A 23,261-nucleotide genomic window follows, 5' to 3' on the forward strand; every position below is an offset into this window, starting at 1 on the left:
TCACTCTCCTTTTTTATCTCTGTCACGCCGGCAAACTCAAAAACGATCATGTGATGGTGTCCAATCAATGATGCTTTACAGACGGAAAACATATACGGCCAGTTCAACCACCACCCCACCACCATCTCCATCTCTACCAGTGTTTCATGATACCTTAAAATCAATAAGGCCCTTCCCTAAGGAACGCATATATGGCCAATTTCCTCTTCTCCTCCTGTATCCTTATGCCATCCCTCTGGCTTTTTCTTATCCCTCCATTCCCTCCATCTCTCAATCTCCTGTAGTGGCAGCTAATCAGATCCCCACTGTGCCGAGGCAGACAGGCATTCCTATAGGGTGGGGTTGTTCCAGGCTGCAGTTTTACCAGGAATGAAGCTTTCCCTTCTTTCTTACACACCTCACTGTTTTGCCGTGACCCATGACACATACCGCCATCTGGGAAGTGACAATTTGCACGTCCATCGAAACAAACATAAAAGAGAAACCAACATCCAAATTTCATCTATAGACACGAACGCACAGAAATCGCTCTATAATGCTGCTGGGGTGGACACAGAAAGACACACACGGTGTATGTCTGCAGTAAGAGTGTCAGTCAGGCGTGCAGATGCAGTTGCTTTGTTGGGGGCAGGGAGTGCAACCTCACTCCACAGCTATTTACTGAAGGCTACATTAACACAAACACACACGCAGCAGCTTACATTAGCTCACACACAGTTTAGCTATGTGCATCTTCTGGCATACAAATATACAAATGCTGCTTATATATACACAGATGTATACACAATAATTACATAGTGTTTAGGACTGAAGCAGGTTTGCATTCTTTTATACACATAAGGGACAAAAGACAGCATGCACACATGCACACACACACACACACACACTGTGGGTTACCCTCCCACGCCTACCTGTCAATCAAGTCCTTTATCAATATGAGACCCGATGGACATTGCTTTTTGCGTCTTGGGAATTCGTGTCAATCAAAGTGAATACACAAAAGTCAGACCTCTCAAATAAAATCATCATTACCAGACTGCCCTGGGTGACTAAGTACAACGATTTTGTATTATTTGAGAAATTAGCTTTGAGCAGTTTGATCTATTTTCACTGCAATACTAACCACCGGGTTCTTCTATTTCGGTATTGTTATGTAGGCACGCCTCTCTTTTTCTTTTTTTTAAACAAATTTTACCCCGAAATCCCACACAACGCATTGGTTTTGCTTCGAGCAACTGCCTTGCGTTTGCGTTTTGTGTTTGAGATTTAATGCTTCCTTAACGTCCGTTGTTCTTTCCTGCAAAGAGACATTAACATCCACTATAATTAGATAAGAGTACAGTACAGAATGAAGTGCAGTTTATAAACCTGTATCAGCGAACATTCACTCGGTCTGTGTCAGTGCTGTAGTGAATGCAGGATTATATGAGATAAAGACTTGTGCATTTTGTGCATATAACAAGACAAAAAGCCTCATGTGGCTGCTCAGTGGACCGTTTACCTCCATTTAAGTGCAACTAAATCATTTTTATTCCTTTTGGGGGAAATGTAATTAGGGTTTTACAGTAAATTATTCTAAAAAGCAAGCAGCTCATCAAATATAAGCTGTTATAAGGTTAGGATCTAAGTGCTCTCTTTTTAATGTCTCTGATGTGTGTGCCTGTAGTGTCATGCTTGCCAGATCTGTCAGCCCACATGCACGCACACAAGCACACACCGCCTCAGCAGCTTACACACCCAGAGCGCAGGCAGAACGCACATCATCAAATCATATGTACAGTAACATGACTGCAGCATGCTCATGTTAGTGTGCCCCAATGACTAAAGCTAATCCTTACATCTTAGGCAAATAATGTTGGCTGAATCAATCTCTGGCGTGAAGGCATCCCCCTCTCTTCTCCTCTTTTTTTTCCTCTCCTTCCTTGAATTTTAATGAAGGCGAAGTGGGAGCTCCAATCAGGGCGCAGGAAGTGGACGACTCCACTCGGAAGCAGATGGAGGGTAACGCTGAAGGTATAGCCGCTCCAGTTCCAGCTCCACTCTTCTCCTTCCCCCTCTCCTTGACTTTCTCCCGTGGGTGGTACAACCTGGCAGATTACAAAACACCCCTCCCATGTGCCTCGCCACTCTCTGTGCCAGGGTGAAGCTACCGATCTGATGCTCCTGAAGAGTATGAAAGTGTGAGCTGAGAGAGAGAGAGAGAGAGAGAGAGAGAGTAATAGAGAAAGAGAGAAGCAAAAGAAAGAAAAAGCTAGTGGAAGGCAAGAGGACACAATCGACGCCACTGTCTGCTGAGAACATGAGGGTAAGTGCCAGAAGCATGCACACACACACACAAACAAACATACATACATTTCTTTTTCAAATATTCGATATCTGTGTACTTTCTCATGCATGACATCCCTCAGGCCTTTTGTGCTTGGAAACTTTTAGAACTCTAGTAATACGCATGCAAGTCATAAAGGTATAATTCTCCTGAACAGTTTTGCATCACATTATGCTAGCATATAAACCTGTTTAACATAGAAAAGAATGAAGATTACTTTAATCACTTGTCCACACTGTAAAGCCTGGCTTTGAAAAGGTGAATATGGAGCTTGCCAGCCACAGGCCTTTACCTGCACACAGCCAGTTTCATATAACATCAGGCAAACTGTCCGAAAATCTTCACCCTAAGAGATGAAGAGTCTGAAATGGCACCAAGAGTCTGAGATCCGAGCTACAATCACACTGTAAATAGGATCAGTGAATAAATAGAATGAGCAGCACACGTTTACCCACACAGTCTCAGATTCAGAGAGAGAGATGCAGGGATGACAATGTTCAGCCAGCGATGAGATGTAGTCGTGGTTTCAGTAAAAAAAAAATTTAAAAAAAGGTTGACCATCAGTGGGAGGTAAAAAAAGAAAGAAAGAAAGTAGAAGACACCAAAACCTTACTATGTTAGTAAAGCAGGTGTGCTTAGAATTAAACATATTCCTGCTTGTTACGGATGGAGATTAACTCTGATACTCTGACATGGACAGAGTGGAGTGTCTCTCAGGCTGTCTCAGGTTTGAGGTTAGGTGGGGTTTTGTCTTGATTCCGCCCATCGTAAGTCGTTCAGTGACGTCTGGAGTGTGATCTCTTTGAACACTGACACGCAAATCTGATTCATGGATGGCAAATATCTGAGTGACAGCACTTGACTCTAGTCTTCGTCAGTCTGATTCTGAGTAACTTGGAGGTTAAATGAAAGAAAGGAACGAGAGGTCTCATTCGATTAGAAAGGAGTTCAATGCAAATTCCCAGCTCTGCTTCAAATATGGAGGGTAAATGGAGACCAGAATGTTCTAGTGAAGCTGGGAATGATGGGTGTAGTATAGAAAAGCTGAAGTCCAGGCTAGTGCTCGATCTCTAGAGACGTAGACAGACGTTCAGTTTGATTTCCACACCTGTTCTGTCTGTGGTGATGTGATTCATCCTCAAACACAGGGACAAATGAGGTATTTCCCATATGAGAACATGACAATTTGAATGCTTTCATCTCTGATATTTTGTGCTGTCGTGCTTCTGTTCTGCATTCACATATGGGTGCATGCACTAACGTGTGTGTATAAGCATGTGTAAAGGTTCAACAGCAAGAAAAAAGCCATGTAGGGCAGCTGTCACTCCTGTCACTACTACACATAGAAATGCTCTCACTTAACCTGGCATTTAAGCGTACAGTACTCTACTGTACATCACCATCAAACTACCAAATCCTACACCACTGCAGCACTACACCATGGCTACTTCAGGGTTAATATGACAGGGTGAATATGACATAACTGTACTCTATATTATTATATTCTCTTATCTATTATACACAATGTTACTTCACTATAAAGCAAATGAGTGTATGAAAAGGGGTAACGTTTGTATGATGTGGCATGACACATACCTGTTCTCAGGAAAAAAATGTGTTAATACATCTATATATATTTTTTCAGATCAATATTACAATCTGTACATTTGTCAGTGCTATAGACATAATGTCTACATATTTATCACCATTGTTAAAAAAAAGAAAAGAAGAAGAACTACATTATGGAGATATACAAACCCGTCATTACAGATGACTCACTATTCAGAGAATAGCGCTTAAGAATACTTACTCTACCCATAATTATTATTTTTTTATTCAAGTCCACTTTTATAAACACTGATAAGAAAGCACAGCAGAGAAAGCATTTTTTCTAATCATCATTTTATCTGGCTGTGGTCCCATTTGCGCTCTGTGGCTCTGGGTGTGGTGCCGTATGTAACCAAATGCAGAGCGTTTAACCTCATATTCACCCTGAAGTGCATCAGCTGTAAAGCTTAAAATTTATGGCATAAAAGCACATTTATTGAGAGCCGGGAGGTCGGTTGGGGTTCGCGAAATGAAACAAAATGGTTTGTATTTATATAATATTAATTGATATCAAATTAATTAATAAAACAAGAACAAGTCTTTAGAGGCTCTTCATATCCATTAACACACTGACAAGCAGAAAGCAGAGGCAGTACATGCAATGCGCTAAAAGTCTTCGTACATCAGATAAATTTATAAGTTGTACATCAGCTAAATGACATTACATTAAATCCTTTGATACTAGTGGTTTTAATAACAAAGAAAAGTGGGCATAGGATTCTTAATGCTTTACCGTTAATCATATATGACACATATTGTATAGAATATAGTATGTAATGAGCAGCACAGCTCTTTTCTACTCTGCACGATCACAAAATGGCCGTGGTGGAGGTGCTGTCCACAGCCGTGTGATTGACAGGGAGCTCCACGGTGTGGGTGGATTTGCTCTGTACATTGAGGTGCACGTGAAGTACGCATGCAGAATCATACCGGGTTCTCCCCCCCTTTGTTCTTCAGGGCACATCCCAAAACAAAGGCAATTAGCAGCAAATTAATTCGATTTTTTTAATGTCAGGATGTTTGCTTTGTGTGTGCACTGTGCAAACTGAGTTAAACCTGTGGAAAAATGGTATGGTGCACATATCAAATGCATTTGTATTGTATGTGTGTGTGTAGGGGGGTGTGTGGGTGTGTGCATGGATGCGTACATGCGTGTGAGTGTGCATGTGTCTTTCGTCACATCTATACCGAGTTTTATGTTCAGTTCATTCCAATGCATTCTTTATTCTTCATTTTTTCCCCCCTTATTTATTGATAATACACTTTGCTGAAACTGACTTCATGATTATGTCTAGAATTTTATTTATAAGTAATTACATTCATTTACCCTGCAGTCAAATGTATGGGAAGGTTAATCTGTATGAAACGTCACTGAACGATATGGAAAATGTATGATATTTATTATGATATTTATATTTTTTTTTATCAAATAAGGAATTCAAATATATCATGAACCGTGACTCAAACAAATGATATCAGACATGAGCTACTAAACAAGTCTTTACTGATTCTGCTCCATTTTGTGATTTTTTTGTAAACAGCATACATAATAATAATGCAGATTATCAAACATAAGCCGTCTCAAAAAGAAAGCGCAAAAATCTCCTATTGATGGGATGAGACTGCCTCTAACCTCCATCTATTTCTCCTTCACTATCTCTTTCTTTCCATCCATCATCTTCTTCCCCCTCTCACATTTTCCTCATTGATCGAGTTCGTATGCTGGAATTAGCCATTCATTTCCGTGTCTAAGCCCTGCCCCCTCTCTCTTTTCCTCCTGCTTTCTCTTTCTTCCCACCTCTCTGGTGTATAACAGCTAGATTACACACTTACACTGTGCCACAAAATGTGCCACAAGGACAAGGACAATAGTTTATTGTTCAAACTCACTTTCCATCAAACCCATCTCTCAGCATCTCTCACATCCTTTCTCTTATCTGAAGCCTTTATTATTGTTTGGCAAAAAGTCTAACTTCAGGTGGAGTGAAAAGCCTGTCAGTTATATCATTTTCTTTCCTAAAATGGTTTGGGTATAGCATGTATAGTAAATAAATAAGAAAAAAGGAATACACGAAAAAACAAGAACATCTTTTACATTTTTTTTCCTTTTCTCTGTCTCTGTCTCATGAATTGTGACTTTGGGTTAAAATAGCAAAACCTCTATTCCATATAATGGCACCATTAAGAGTTATTAATAATGCAATGAGTGTGTATGTGATGTGGAAGAGTGTGTGCATTTGGACCCTCGTTACCCTTCAAGGGTCTCATAAAACACACATGTTCTATATCTGCTACCGCTTCATGACTGTCAGGATGGTGCCTTGTAGGGTTTCCCTATACTCGTTTCCTGTTTGTAGCAGCCCTCTGGCCATTAACACATTCACACACACACACACACACACACATACACGCACACAAATAGATATACACACTTAGGCACGTACATGTATCATGTGATTGCACTGGATTCTCATCGGGATTCTTTGTGTGAACACTTGCATGCTGTCATGTGCACATTGTGTGTGTGTGTGTGTGTGAGTGTGTGTGTTTGTGTGTGTGTGTGTGTGTGTGTGTGCACTCTGTTGCTCCTGCATATCTCCACACGTACTGGGTGAGAGCTTTGTGTGGGAGGAGTTAGTGGAGAACAATGATGGGCTCTCTTGTCTGCCTGCCCATGCGTGTGTGAGAATGTTTGTGGGAGCGTGAGTGTGTGTGCAGGCTCCTCTATGCTAATGCTAAAGAAAGGTAAGTCTTTTTCTGTTGTCTCTCCGCTGAGTAAAATTATACTAATAGGTGATGATTTATTTCCTTAATAGTATCAATATTTTTTAGAAAAATCTTTATCTATTGTTTGCCACCATGTTGTAGGTAATATATTTATAATGTACATTATAATTTAAAAATTCTAGCTACGTTGCAAAATTGTTTAAGCTTGTTTTAAATATACTTATTTATTTACATTACAGCTTAAATACTGTTATATTTATTTTGTTTTGTTTTATTATATTATATAGTTGCCTGGCCATATAGTTAGAGTGGTGTCACACAATTAATGCTGTATAATAACATGGATTTCTAAATCAAATGCAAATACTGTCAGATTTTCTTTCTAAATGTTTCTCTGTGAGTCATATGATCTCTATGACAACCCAATATACACGTATATATTCATTTTCACTAGCTCCAGGTAAAACATTTTCAGAGCAATGCACTCGTTCCATTGTACTCATTTACTGTTAGATGAGCGCTCAGGCCTTTTCCCATCGCTCTTTCTCTCCTCCGTGATTCTGTCTCTCATTGTTCTTTCCTGTCTGGCGCGTCCATGTGTCATATCCACACTTGTGTGTTTGAACATCAAAGAAGCTTGTGCATTAGAAGAGCTGTAATGGCCAGTAAATGCTGTGTCATTATTGGGATAAGGCTAATATTAGCTCTGTACCGCATGCTAGGGACAGGAAGGATGCTCTCACATTGCTATACAAGCCTCCTTTTTGTTCAGCACAGTGCTTTGTTACAGGGCTACGGATGGAGCAGAGGTCTTTTCAGGTTTCTGAGGCTACAGGACCTATTCACCCAACTCAGCTCTGTCTGTGTTAGTCTTCATTTCTTTATCTCCCACTGATCAGGATCAACATTTCTGTTCATTGTTCTGTATGTTGTATGCAGATGGAGCCCTAAAGCAAGTAAGGAAAATGTGGCTCCATGCAGGAAGAGTGTTTATCCCTGTATGCCACGTAATACACACCAGAATTATGGAGGTTCCTTTAGAAACAGCACTATTACATTTTCAAATATTAGATCAATTTTCTAGGATACACATACATTATAAATTAATGACTTCAAAATTCATAATTTTTTTTAGTGATAAGGTTAGATAGATTCTATAGTATTTTGGTCGACATAGGGAAGAATAATGTTTCTATAATCCTTGGCAAAAATTTGATACTATACATTTAATTTTTACAATTACTTCCACATGGCTGATCTTATTTAATCTTAACTGTATTTTAGCGCTAATTATATTATATATAATATTATATATTGTAATTATTACAGTAAATATGTTATAAAAAATACATACAGTAATATGTTAAAAAATTATTTCACACACACACACACACACACACACACAGACACACACACACACACACAGATGCCATGTTGGAATCAGATTAGAATAAAAAATAAGATCAGCACAGGGAAATATTGTAGCTACAACAAATATTAGTTATTAAACGATTTGAAAAGATTCTGGTGTTTCTGCATTTGGTATTTCAGTAACTGTCAGGAATATGATGTTGCAGTTTTCACTAATGGAGATTCAATGTATGCTGTGTAGCCTGATTCTTGTCACATGAATTGGCTTAAGCAAACTGCTGTGCTCTTTCCTGTTTAGGGCAATAACCATAGACTAAAGAAGCCTTTCATTAGTGTTATCTGCTGAGGCCATATTGCCTATGCTTTACTACTGGCATAAGCATTCATCTTATAGGCAGGAAAAGGACATGGCTGTATGTGTAGCCCTTTGTTCTTCTCTCTAGGACTTAAACTGTATTCATCTTCACTTTATCTGTGATAGTAAATGCAAAAAGCAACCGGGTCTCCATTTTATGCCCTGAGGATCTGCGGGAAAGATGGGGCAAAATTCATCTAAGATTATTTTTCAAAGTGTTTTCAATAATTAACACATTGTCATAATTGCTGGCATTCATGCTTTGGAATTGAATGTGTAAGAGGATTAGTTAGATGTAAATTGTGCGCTATTTGCATCACAGCTGAGTGATTTCTGAGTCTACAGCAGAGGATGACTGTTTTGTTTTTGTTTTTTTATCAGAAAAAAGGCTAAAAATTATGATGGTGTCCTTTAAAAACTAGCACAATGGGTTGCTGTAAGTGTGTGTGTGTGTGTGCACAAGAGAGAGGCTGAATTTTAGGTAAAGCAATTATCTGCTGTAGAAACACAGCTCCGTGTAATCCAAAAGGAAGTTCATTGCTATCTCTTAATATGTCTGTGTCGATCCTATGAACTGAATTAACTCAAGATTGCGAAACGAGGCTCACAATGCTGCGGAAAAAAAAAAAAGTCACATTGTCTTAATACAACACCGCCACAAATCCTCATTCACACAAACACACTCACATATTAACACACACCCCATAAAACTGTAAAGTAATGGTGGCAGCACACTTGGGGCTTGTTGCACTACTTTTCGAGAGGCTCCTTGTGATAGGAAGGCAACCTTCCTGCCCGTGGCCGTCGTAAATAGATTTCACGCCTTTACCTTCTCTCCAGGAGATTTTCTGCTGCCGGCACAAATTTAGTCACAAAGTGTCAGCGATTTTACATGTGCTGCTCCTGCCAGACTTTTTTTTGTTTCTTCTGCCTGACTTCAAATACTGCTATGAGCATTAATATACTTACTCCTTATTCTCTTCATGGGAGAAACAAAGGTAACCACTTGCAACGAAGTCGTGCTTGTAAATATGTGTTTGGATATCAGCCATTTTGTGGTGAAAAATAAGTTTGCCTATTGCAGTTCCAATATATTACACACACATCATACACAGCTCTCTGAAACAGACCTGGTGAAGAAGGAGGTATGAACATGGTGCATAAAAAGTGCTGAAATGCTTAAAAAAAAGACCTACTCTGTGTGTGTGTGTGAAACCAGAAATAATTTTCAGTTCAATTTTATTCCTATAGCACATTTTTATTTATAGGACAATGAACATTGTCACAAAGCAGCTTTACAGAAATCTATAAATTTAGGATATAAATTTTACATTTATTAATATATGGCATATTTGGAATATTTTTGACCTTCTTGCTGTTCACAACTCGGTATATCTTAAGGTATAGATCATAGCTTTAATTAGCATTATATATTGATAGGCATTTGATAATTATGTGAACGGATGGTGCTCATATGGAAAGTGGGATAGTAAGACAAACGTGTGTGTGTGTGTCTGTGTGTGTGTGTGTGTGTGTGTACATGAGAAGACAGTTGGCCTAGTCTGCATGGTGAGCTATATTTCCATGTGAATTTTTTTTTTTTGGAACAGACAGCTATCGTTTGCTCTGTGCCCTGGGGCTTTACAATAATTCTGTAAAATTAATGTTTCCTTTTTGACTGCCCCATTTTCCTATCCTAATTTTCAGGAGTTGTAGCTCATATTCTTTTATCTTAGGCCAGTTGGCTAGAGGTGTTTCTGCTCTCTCTATTATTGACAAAACATAGTGTGTTAGTGCATTTCATTTTAAAATATAAATCAGGAGGAAAAGGAAAGTAATTAGAGTGTAGACTCCAGAGTTCAAGTCTATTTATTCCTGTACAGGTCAAGCAGTAGGGCGTTTTGTAATTCATTCATTTATTCATTATGAATAAAACACTAGATTTAAGAAAGGAGAGAAACACAACACAAGCTGCATATATGCACGACACTTAACCTTTAATTCCTGTATGTGTACATACATTTCCCTACAGATTACACAAAATAAACAACAGACTGACTTAAAATGTAACATTGGTGAAACGTCAGGAAAAATGCATTATGTGTTATTTTGGAGAGAATTATATGTATTATTAAGTGTCCTTGTATAGCTCTGTAGTATTGGGATGTGCTGACCGTGGCAGTGTTAAACCCACAGCTGAGTGTGTTTGGGGGCCTATAAACCCAGACTGTGGGCTTGGTCTACTGTGCATCCTGCCTGTCTGCTAATATCACTCACTTTTAAACAGAGAAAGAAACACCCAGAGCTAGAAATGTGCTGCATTTATTGTATTCATTTTTATATAATTGAAAACTTACCATCATTTTTTACGCCATCTTGACTTTTCCCATTTTATTCACTTTACCGGGATGTCGTGAAGGTGACAATCAGGTTTATATGATGAGGTTAAAAATAAAATTTAGCTGGAAAATTTTCAAACCACACTACAGTTTTTAGAGCCATTCATTCTGAAGTCATCTGATCAAACAGATTTGTTGGATTTCCTAACAATTTCCATTGCATAAGTGGTGAGGAATAGGGATAGAGTTAGCATACCTTTGCTTGTTACTTGTTTTAGAACAAAAAAAATCACATTCAAGCAGATTTAACATTTTGACTTATCTGTATCTGTAGTAAACAAACACACATGATTTTGTAGGGGGAAAAAAATCTTAATATATTATGTTTAACTTTAGGAGGTTGGTGCTGCTTTCAATATATGTGTAAATGAATGAATTCAGATGATTAACTGAATTCAAATGAATTCAGTTAATAAATACAAAATAACTCACAAAGGCTGCTTGTGATCAGATGTTTTTTTCATATCACATGAGGATGAATCAAAGGCATTTTTTGTTTCGACTCTTTAAATGTACACTCAAATTTACGGCTGGGACACTTGCTCACAGAAGGCTATTCTTTGTTCTATTTTGTATTAGTGTAGAATTATAATGAAGAGACTTTGAAATAACACATGTGGATGTTACAGTTATTTTCCATTTGAAATCCTTAACATTATTCCTGATGAACACATCAGCTCAAGCAACTTCATGATGGAGCTTCACCAAAAAGGCTTTCATTAAATAAGGTCGCATTTAAGTATTTTAGAGAGAGAGAGAGAGAGAGAGAGAGAGAGAGAAAGAAAGAAAGAAAGGAACATCCTAGCTTTGTTCATACATAAGTAAAATCCAGATAAAGTGTAATTTTCACTTTTTCGGCTAGGGTAGGTTTTAACAGTCCCACTAAAAAAGATAATCATTCTAGCTCTAGTTTGTCAGCTCTCCTCCTCAAATCTATTAGTCATTATTAAACAATCTGGCCAAAACAAGACCAAATGAGCCAGGTTAGAAAAACAGGCCATTTTTTTCAGTCTAATCAATGAGCCTAATCATACAGCCTACATGCGATAATAAGCCCAGGCACTGACCGCTTGATTAATGACACTATTATCTGTGTGAAAGGAACCTGCTTGCTGTCCTCCCATCGGCACACTGTGAAAAGCAGAACTGCACCGACTAAATACCTCTCGGTGACTCATCTCCTCTCTCGCCTTATTTATCAGCTTTCTTTTCGCATGTCCATCTCTGTCCTTCTTCATCTCTACAGTTTACTCTTAATCAATTTCTCAAGCTTTCCATTGAAGATTTATTGTCACTGTTCTCAGTTCGTCTTTTGTGTGTGTGTGTGTGTGTGTGTGTGTAGGTGCCAATCCAGTCTTTAAGCAATATTCTGCTATTATATATTTTTTTAAAATTCAAATAATTTAGCCAAAATTAAGATAATAAAATTGATTAAAATAAACAACATAGATCAACAGAGCACTTCCTCATTTAAATCTTCAGTGAAATGTTCAGTGTTATAAATGAAAGGGCTGAGAAAAGTCCATCCATGTCAAATCCATGTTTTATAATGTTCGTTTTTTATTTTTCACCATAGTGCCTATCCCAGTGGTGGTCCTTTACTGCAATTGTAAGCTACCAACAGTCTATTGTACGGTAAGTTAAATGAAAAGAATATTTAAAAAATTCCTTTTAATGTTTTGTTTGTTAAAACTACCAGTTGCACTTTGAGTTATTTATACTGTTTGTCCCATTAAAAGAAAATAGAATAAAAATTACAGAACTTGCTGAATGTGTAACATTTTTTTTAAATGCACAATTTTAGATGTTATATCCAGTCCCTTAACACAGTGTTAGTGCACTTAATCCCCAATAATGCACTTATGTAAATGTTCAATATTCCTCATTTTCTCTGTGTATAGCTCTGCCTTGCAACTGACTTTGATTTCCTACGGGTAGAAGTATTTAGATTTGTGGTCGTTGCACAGATCGAACATGGCCTGTAAAAATATGAAAATATACATGAACTCAGTGATGCTGGGCTTCTGTGATGTAATGAAAATTATATAAATATTATTATTTACAAATTTAACATTGTCACACGTCTATTTCATCTTTATTATAGAAAGAAAATATAAATTAGAAATGATCAGGTTTAATTGTTCATAAGATCTGTATATAAATAAATATATAAAAATCTGTACAAATCTCTCTCTCTCTCTCTATCTCTCTATCTCTCTCTCTCTCTCTCTCTCTCTCTCTCTCTCTCTATATATATATATATATATATATATATATATATATATATATATGTATGTGTGTGTGTGTGTGTATAATCTATATATAGATTAGATTTAGATTAGATTTATTATATATAGATTAGATTTATTTGATGTATTTACATCTATGATATTCCAGGATAATACATTAAAGAAGACAACACTTGTGTTCCTCAAGCTGTATGGTGTAAAAAAAAAAAAAATTGATATTCAACATTTACAGATGTGTACAACAAAAAAAATATTTTATGGATTATTCTACACTGTCAATAATATATCAGCAATAGGATAATGTAACTACTACGACCAAATACATATTAAACAAATCTTAAATACACCTAATTTCATAAAATTGCATTCAGTAATTTTAAGACATTTAGTGTATTTAAAGTGTTTAATAAATATTTTGAATCATTTCGAATATTTATTTTAGTATTTCATCGTTCATTTTCCTGTAGTCCCTCTGTCAATCTGTTTAACAGCTTCAATAAAGTGTACAGCAGCCGTTTGCTCTGTTAAAGACTGTTGCATTATTCTTTCTTCTCTTTGTGTAGCATGACAGACAGAAGAGTGGCCACGTGTCTATTGTGTGTGTGTGTGTGTGTGTGTGTATGTGAAAGAGAGAGAGAGAGAGAGAGAGAGAGAGTGTGAATGAATGGTAGGGTAACCCTGGCCTGCCAATATCTCTTTTCAGGAAACACCACACTGAGAGTGTCTCTATTCATTCTTTCTTTCTTTCTTTCTTTCTTTCTTTCTTCATTCCCTCACTCCTTACCTCTGCTGCCTTTACACTTAAATCAACCAAATATACCATGAGCACTTTAGCCCATCCCAAATAAATCACCCTGCTTTTATTGACTCTGTGAGCTTTTCCACTGTAGTTGCTGGAAGACAGTATAGGTATTTGTAAATAATTAAATAAAAAAAACACACACTGATAGCCTGGAAATTTATTGATGACCATATACTTGTTTAGGTGTTTGGTGAAATTAATATGTGCTGCTATTTTTATTAAGTTAACTCCCAGTGTTGCGCATTATAGAAGAGAATTTATTCAACTCAGATCCTGTTTTTTATTATTTCAGTGACTTTACTTGCCATTTCTTTCTAAACACAAAATGTTTATGTACGGCTCAATGTTTTATGTCTAATCCAGTTTTATAGAGTACATATAAATGCTTTGTTTTAGTTAAAAGACAGTCATTTTAAAAGCAGTGTTTCACTTTCATAACTATTTTAGATGCTTTAAGAGACAATACAAAGGTCAATATTTCATTTTCCTTGATTGCAAAATACATAACAAATGGTAGAAGCAAGTGATCCTATCATCATATTTAGCACTCCAGTGGTTACAATAATTGTTCATCATTACATATAAGTTAATGGTGTGTGTTGTGTTAATGTTTAATTGAACACAATATACACGACTTTTACATAATTGCTTATTACCGATCCATAGGTGCTTTTAGCCATCTATAAATCTAAATGCATGATATAATTTAATCCGCAGCCTCAGACAGAAAAGTCTGTTTCTTTTTCCTGGCTGCTGCTGCTGATGATGATGATGGTGATGATGATGGTGGGCATGAAGGGTGGAGGCACTGCAGAATGACTTGCATTTCGTGGAGCCCACAGGGAAAGACATAATCTTTGTAGGGCTAATTAAGAAATGTAGAGTTTTAATGGACTTCCTAATGCACCACCGTTGCTTGCTCTTTGTCTGCTAGCGTGAGGAAGACAGACAGCGTAATGCATGAAAACTGCATTTTAGCTCTGGATCGATATGCTGGATGCAGCAGTAGCTCTAAACGGGGTTATTTGAGCTCCTGATTAATGCTGTATATGTTTTTTTATACTTCATATATTTCATAAAGATTAGATTAAATTGTGTGTGGGAAGCCCCAAGTCAGTCGTTGGTGCTGAACTGAATGAATTCATTTTCATAGAACATTTCTGAATTTTAATACATATATTTAACGAATATTAATTGCTCCTTTTTGTTGAATCATTAGCATTTTGAGTGATCCGGTGTGTTTCTCTCATCTTCCTGCATTCAACAACTTTCTGTCCAGCTCATCCATTATTTCTGTGTGATTTTCTTCTCCTCACATCTCCTCTCATGCCCTTTCTTCCTTTCCCGACCTGTCCTCTTTTTCACTCCAACCTACCGTCTCTTTCAGGGTGCACAGAGCAAGAGTTTAAAAGGAAGATGACCATGCTTTCTGTTTTTCCCTTTCTCTTTTTCTTTCTCTCCTTCTCTCTATCACTGCTGCAGTGCCACGCCTGCCAAACACACACAAATACTCAGGTTCAGAGTACACTAGCCTGCTCTATGCTCAGAGAAACGGTGCGTATATAACATGAAGCACTTTGCGCCACTCCTCCCACATGACAGTGTCTTCTTAATACAGGTTAAAACATGGATGTCAATTTTTTATTATATTTCACGATAATTAATATTTCTACTGACAATCACAACATAAGCCAGGAATGAAAAACAGCCATATTGTTCCTGCAGGCCATGTAGGCTGCCACAGTTCTAGGAGGAATCGTATTTGGGAGGATGATGGATGGATTGCCTTTTAGTCGATAAAGCTTCCTTTTTGATTCAGCCTTATAATTATGGAGAAACTTCTGGAACTGATGAGACAAAGAGAGACAGAAAGCATGGCATAGACAGAGAGAGAGAGGAGAGAGAGAGATGATTTTGTTTTGTGATGCAATGAGAGTGTGTGCTATAATCACTCTGTAAAGCAGACATTCAGCAGGGACTATAACTGTTGGCCATGTGTTCACTGACAGCCTAGAGACCACAGGGCCTTCTTGTGTGTGTGTGTGTGTGTGTGTGTGTGTGTGTGTGTGCATGTGTGTGCGCATGCATGTGTGTGTGTACCATAAGAGCTTGCTCACAGAGGAACTGGTGCAGTCTGATTCAGACCAGTAGCTCGTCGCAAGGCTTCTCTGCTCCTTAATGAGCAAACTGCCTTCTGCTGTAATATAGAAGAATCCTTACAGACATGAGAAATAATTCCTCCTGTTACAGTATTTCACACTCATTTTTATGTGTTGAGTGAGGATTTTTATTTATTCACATTTTTGATGCAGTCAAATAATTGATTTAAACAATTCCTGATTTATAATTCCAGCTATGCGTGTTAAATGGTATACTAATATTTCTGTGTTTTTTTGTATCATGTCTTTTTAGTTCCCTTCTATACCAGAGATCACAGGAGCATGTAAAGGTGAGCGTTTTCATATACACATTTAGCCAGTGGATACCTTGTTGAAATAAAAAAATGTAGAAAAATCTCTTCACGTCACACATCATAAGATTCATTAAACCTCCTGGTGTTCAATTTGTATTTATTACAAAATTCATAAATTACTGACAAATACCTTTTAACCAACCGTAATTATTCCTATATCTGAACCAGACTATACTGTTACATACAGGTTTTGACAATAGAAATGTTGGTCAGCACAGCTAAATCGTCGGGCAGGCGTGTGGGGGAAAGCAAGCACTGCTGCATTTGTATTTGCCTTGTATTTTTCTGTCACTTCTGAAATTCCCCTTCGGCAGCTGCAGCAGGCTTGATAAGAAACTCTGCTCTGCCTCTGCGTCGCTCTACTTTCGCATTACCATGAACTCAATCTCATACACACTTAAGCCCATACACAGATGTGTAAACATGCACATACACATATACCAACCTGTGCACACAATACCATATTTTTGGTAAGTTTATACAATGTTTAGGGTATGGGCCTGAATTTAGTCCTGCTGTGCAATTTGATGTGTTGGGTATAGAGTTAGCAGCATCACAATACAAAAATGTTGATGCAGTTCTATCTGTCTATCGATCTTCCTTTTTTCCTATTCGTTCTTTTCCTGGTTATGGCTATATGATTGATCTAAATGTCTGATTTCCACTGGGATACCGAAAGCTGTTTTTAGATGCTAGGCATAGACTTTTTGCTCACTGAGTGCAGCTGTCTGATGCACCCAGGAGATAGTGGCTGCTCTATCAGCTGTCAGTACAGCACTGTACCTGTGACTTAAAGCCCAACCAGACTTTCCTCTGTTTCTGCAACAACACATTCAACTGCTAGCTAATGCTTCCAGCATTTTGGCCAGAAAGAAATTACACCCTGCTAATGAGCAATCACTAAGCTTTGTTTTGTGAAGAATATGTCTTTCTCTACCCAAAGCCTGGTAAATACCTAAAATGTATAAAACTGATCTGCACTGGTACAAATATCTCAGCAGTAATGTGTGGTGTAACTTGGGCTTTAGGATATTTACTCAATGCAAACCATTATTTAAAATATTGTAGTATCTGAAACATTTGAACTATATGTCAGAATAATTATTATAGCATCAATAGCTTATACAGGACAATGCAATGATCACTGTCGGTCTGAAGGAGCACCTTCAATAGGATGCTATTTGAACACAGAATCCAGCCTTTCTGACAACATGTACAGGGAGGAAGAGACGAATCAGAGAATGCTGATCTATCACACAACTGTCAGTGGAGCAGCTGGTGTTTCACCAGGAAGCCGCCACGGCCCATTCAGTCAGCCGAATACACTGAGCTACAAAAATTCTCTTTTAGAAATACGAAATTTCTTACCACAGAAGTGCTTTATGATGTGTGCGGCATTATCTATAATAGCTATTCACTGAACCTCAATGGTGTTTGAAGATTAGTATACATCTACTAAAACAATGAGTGTGTTACATGTCCCTCTGATAAACAGATGCAAACACACACAATACAAACTCCTCACTTACTGGTCTAGGATGTATTTTCACCATGGCTTCAGCACGGTATGGTGGCATTCTTTCTTTGAAGGGCATGGGCAGGCATCCAAGATCGCCCCACTCACCTCTCACACCTTCTAATTGAACCCATGAAAAAGTTTGCAGTACAAAAGTCTTTTTGTGTGCTGTGTCACTAGGGCAGGCCAGCTAATGAAACATGATTAAAGAGAAATATATTGCCTGTACATCACTTGCTGGTGTGATACAATCATCTGTGAAGGACTTAACAGGGATTGAGCTGCTAAGGTTAAAGATGAGGCATGCAAATGGCAGGATAATTGAGTTATAATTGAGCATTAGTTGAACTTGCTGAAATCATTTACCTGAAATTAGGAGATGTAGCTGCTCTTTCTCCATATGATGCCTATAAGCTGTGAAGGTTTGACTGTACAGGCAGACTCATGCAAATATCTTGGTGAAAGAATTCACACAGCTGCTTCTCTCAAACGAATTAATCATGCTTAACAAGTGTGCATGTTTGTGTCAAGTGTCTATCTATGAATCACAGCTCTCTCCTGAACATCTCTTTAAAGCAAGAAAGTCATTAATAATAAAACAGACAGAGATCATGGATTACTTGTTTGTAATGCTCTATAAAAGTGATTCAGCCCCTCTGAGTCAGTGGCAATAATGGAGGAATGAAGTCAGTGTTTGCTCAGAGATCATGCACTCATCTGTTCAGAGATGTTTAGTCTGACCTCAGAAGTCAGACTGTCAGAGAAGAGAACCTCAGCAGCAGCAGGACCGCAGCTGGAGTACTGCTACAGCCCCCAGTTATCTGGCCTTGCTGCATATACTCTTTGAGATATAAAAGGGCTTCTGTTAGGGATACATGTAGAGATGTCACTCATCTGATGTTCAATGACCTTGTATCAGCAGAAAATGTCTGATAAGCTATTGGTTGAAAAATGAACAAATTTAATCCATCTGTGCAACAAATCCAACCTGAATTATCATACAATTGGTTTTAGCACAGTGTAACATAACCCAATGTAATGTACAGTTAAGTTCTCCCACACCAGCTGTAGCTGCCTGCATCAGATTTAACACACACTGATGCTTGTTCATAGCATGATCACTTGCCAGCAATGAGAAGTCAAAGCTGTGAAAATGTACAGTTTATTTATAATAATGTGGACGGAAGTGGCTAGGATGTTGGCCTAGTTATCGGAAGGTTGTAAGTTCTAATACCAAGCTGCTACTCCTGGGCCCCTGAGCAAGGCCCTTAACCATCAACTGCTCTTTTCTATAAATAAGATGTATGTAAGCCGCTCTGGGCAAGGGCGTCTGCCAAATGCAGTAAATGATTACAAAGCCAAAAATGGACCAGCATTCACTTACCTTAAAGCACTAATCACACCCCACTCTGGAGCACGATTCCTCCAATCTTCTAGCACTGTCCCATCATCCTTCAGGATACAAGGAAAGCATGCATCAAGAGTCAATGTTAGGTTATATAAATAGGTTGTGAATTGAACTTCCCCTAGAACTTCCCCAAACAGACACTGGTAGCCTTCAAATGACAACAAAAGACCTACCTCTTCTTGAAACATTTAAATTAGCCCTTAAACATGTCCTGTCTGTGTGCTTTTCTTTCTAGATTACCTCCTTACTATATTACCTCCCCAACAGAGCTTTTTTTAATCTGTTGGTATTCTTAGTCTATGACCTAGTGAACCAGTATCAGGACGCTCTGGATAAGGGTGTCAGCCAAATGCCATAAAAATATAAATATACATGTAGTAGAGAGCTTTATTGTCAGTCTCTCAATTTACAAGTATATAGTTAAATGAAAGAGTGTTATCCAGGGCCTTAGTGTATTAGATTTATGTAAAAGTGACAACTGTGCCAAACAAGGTCATACCAGACAATATAGAGTGCAAATTAGGAGAACAGCTCCTATGATAATAACAGTAGACACCTGATACACCATATCCACAGCAAAATTATAATTGTTTTAAATTGTTTTTAAAGTTGGATAATTAAATAGTGCACATATGTACACTATGATTTTTATTTTATATATGTATTTTGTGTGCTTGTTTTTGGTTGTATGTATTTTTTTTATTATTAATTAATTGTTTGTTTGTTAAAATGTGGTTTTGTGTAGGTTATGTTCCTGATATCTATTTCTTTTTATAGGATTTAGGTAAAGCTTGGGCAGTTGTATTTTGTTTATTGTAGACCATCTTAAGTGAAGTCTTTCTATGTAATTCATACCCATTTAAAAGCTTATTTGGATTGGTATCAGCTGTTCATCAAGGCTTCAGTGTTGGTGCTGGTATCGGGGAAGAAAACCAGCATCACGCTATGTCAAGTTATAGGAAGATTAATTATCTGATCTGATGTGTGTTTGTGTCTGCTTGACAGGTGAGTGATTGCTGTTATCTGAGGACACAGGCAGAATAAGCGCAGTGGACAGAGCTGTATGGTGGGGCGGGTCAGCTGGTGTTGTGAATCAGGCCGCCGTAATGAGTGGGCACGGCTTCTTCATAACACCAGGGTCACACCCTACCACACTCAGCACCTGCCAGCAGCGCACACACATATCCACACACACACACACAAAAAGACAAAAATACAAAGACCCAGTGACCCAAGGAGTCATCACAGGAAAAATATATACATATAAACATTACAGCTCCAGTGCAAAGAAAAAGTGTGTACTTTTGGTAGAATAAAATGCTTATTTCAAAAGTAATCTGTTATCTGTTATCTGTTGTATAAAATATACATATATATCTAATGTATAAATATTTTTTCAAATTAATAAAATGACCTAACATTCAGTGTCTTTTTTTCTAGGCCCAAAATTATTTTCATAAAACAGCAAGCCATTTGTAAATGAGTCCTGTTATCCTCTTGTTGTCCTTTTATTTGCTTACATATTTGCTTCTGGTGAGGTCTCCATGTGCTGAATTTATTCACTCACTTTTTTTTACAGGCCAGCCAATGTTCTTTTCTAAATATGTAGATGTACATATAATGATGTAAATATGTAGATACACATGATTTTATATAGACAGCCTGAGTGAAGATTTTTACTGTTGGTTTGATGGAAACATTGCTATAATTCCACTAACAAATATTAGTCACTTACTTTTTTCAAAACAATTCCCAAAATATCAGCTCATCAGTTTAATTAATGACCAAAACACATTACAGCTATCAATCCACCACAAACATATCTCAGAATAAACTCGTTCATTAAAACACAACACTATATTTCTACTAACAAGAGCACTCAGTCGATCAGAGCACAGTGTTTGCAAAACACTAACAAATGTCATTACAGTAGGTGCTTGATATGATGCTTTATACTGATGACATAATAAAAGAAATAATAGTTTATTTTAAATTACAGAATGATACATTGTGCTAGCATATGCCATAAAAACAAGGGAAAAAATCATTACAACCGTAGTGCAAGAAACAAGCAAAGAATTTTATGTCTTTCTCATGTGCGAAAGGGGGGGGGCAGGGAGAGAGACAGACACAGAGAGAGAGAGACACAGAAAGAGAGAGAGAGAGAGAGAGAGAGAGTTATTGTGTATCATCACAAACCTAACAGACATAACAGTACTCTTCTGTTAAAACTGCACAAACACACTGAGCAAAAGAGACGGTTTGATCTTTACATGTTTTAAATACTTCTTACAAAACAGCTTGGTCTGTATCATTAATAGCAGCAGCAGACTGCGGACCAGAGGATCCGTTTCATAGACGTGGCTCTTTTAATACTTCCACTTGACAGTCCATTCTTCAAAAGGCTATTTGCACAAAACGAAAAAAGAAAATGTGCCGAATTATTTGAGTTGGACTGTTGAAATCCTATGTGAATTTTCTAATAATCAACACAAAAGGCACTAACTCGCAGCAAGTGGTGGGGAGGCTACAGGAATTTAATGTGCCCAGCCTTATTTCATTTACTCATTCATCTTTAGTGATGGCTTTTTGGCTTCTGATGCAAAAAATAAAAAATCCCAGGGAAACTGGGCAAAGGAATGCACTCTGGATGGGTGCCAGTCCATCACAGTGAACCATACACACACACACACTACAAAGGATGGATACTCTCTCTCCTCTATCAATCATAGTGACCCTAACGATTCAGGGTTGTCTGTGAGCTCACATATGCAAAAGTGGGCATATAAAATTTTTCTCCAAGTGTCTTTTGTGCTCCTGATGCAGCGTAAGTAACAGTATGAAAAGATGCAGTTGGCTTACTTCACATGTCATGGAGGAAGCGTGTGATAGTCATATGATAAGGGAGAATTAACTGGTGGGTAGGAATTGGCCAGGACCAAATTAGTGAGAAGATCAGAGAAAAAACAAACACACACACACACTTATCAAACCTAAGGGCAAATTATAGCCACTGTGGGATAATATTTCTGTTAAGCATGAATAGTCTTTGTGTAGCTAATGAATTAACAGTAACATCTTTAGAATGGCAAGTCTTATCAGAAATAGATAGCACCACAGCATCCACTGTAACTCCTCAAATGTTGAAGTTAAAGTCAAGGCCAGTGTTATTTCTGAGGGACACCTGCAGCTGAAGTCTGGGGAAATGGGTGTATTGTTGAAAGACACTGATAAAGGTCTGGGGAAAATCAAGTTCACCCCAGGTCAAAGATTAAACATATCATTTAATATACTATTCACTATACTACTAATATTCAGCTATAAGCTTAGAATAATTAAATGGAAAAGGGATGGTGACTGATATACCCATGATGTCTTCTCAACATGAAAATGTTTCACACTGCAAAATGTTACAAAAACCAAAACATGATAGGGATAAGACACCCATTTTTCTGTATGTTTTATATTAAAGCTGAATGGGAAATGTAAAATGTAAAATTAGAATATAATAATGTCTTGGAAAGTCCCAAAGACTGATGTCATCATGTGTGCTAAGAAACATGGATATACAGTAGACACTGAGCTTTGAAGCTGAAGTTTGTGGGGTTGATGAGATGTTCCATGTGAGCACCTTAATAATTTGTACTCAGTGCTGACCACAATAAACAATAAATCATCTCTGCCATCATCCAGTCTGAAGTATTTGGCTTTTTTTTAGTTAGTTTAAGTCTGCTCATTAGACTGAGCTAGTCTGGTCAATGTGGTGATTTGGGGTCAGATAGATTAGCTTCAGGAGAGTCTCACTTTAAGATGAATTCTTCTTCTTTTTCTTCTTCTTCTTCTTCTTCTTCTTCTTCTTCTTCTTCTTCTTCTTCTTCTTCTTCTTATTATTATTATTATTATTATTATTATTATTATCATTTTAACACACCACCTAATGTCATGTTTTAAATAGGGTAGATCATCCTAAGCAGCATTCCATTCCCCATTATTAGAATCGATATTTTATATATATTTATCCACTGTC

General features: G+C 37.6%; 1 long non-coding RNA gene across 1 annotated transcript; it reads left to right on the top strand.

Moving 5' to 3' along the window:
- Positions 1–1,970: 1,970 nt before the first annotated feature.
- LOC131365935 (uncharacterized) lies at positions 1,971–20,658 on the top strand. Its single transcript, XR_009206756.1, has 5 exons — positions 1,971–2,305; positions 12,363–12,421; positions 15,320–15,391; positions 16,250–16,286; positions 20,240–20,658. It is a non-coding gene; the product is annotated as an uncharacterized LOC131365935 (long non-coding RNA).
- The last annotated feature ends 2,603 nt before the right edge of the window (positions 20,659–23,261 follow it).

The sequence above is a fragment of the Hemibagrus wyckioides genome, linkage group LG01 (assembly GCF_019097595.1).
Source record: "Hemibagrus wyckioides isolate EC202008001 linkage group LG01, SWU_Hwy_1.0, whole genome shotgun sequence".
NCBI lineage: Eukaryota > Metazoa > Chordata > Actinopteri > Siluriformes > Bagridae > Hemibagrus > Hemibagrus wyckioides.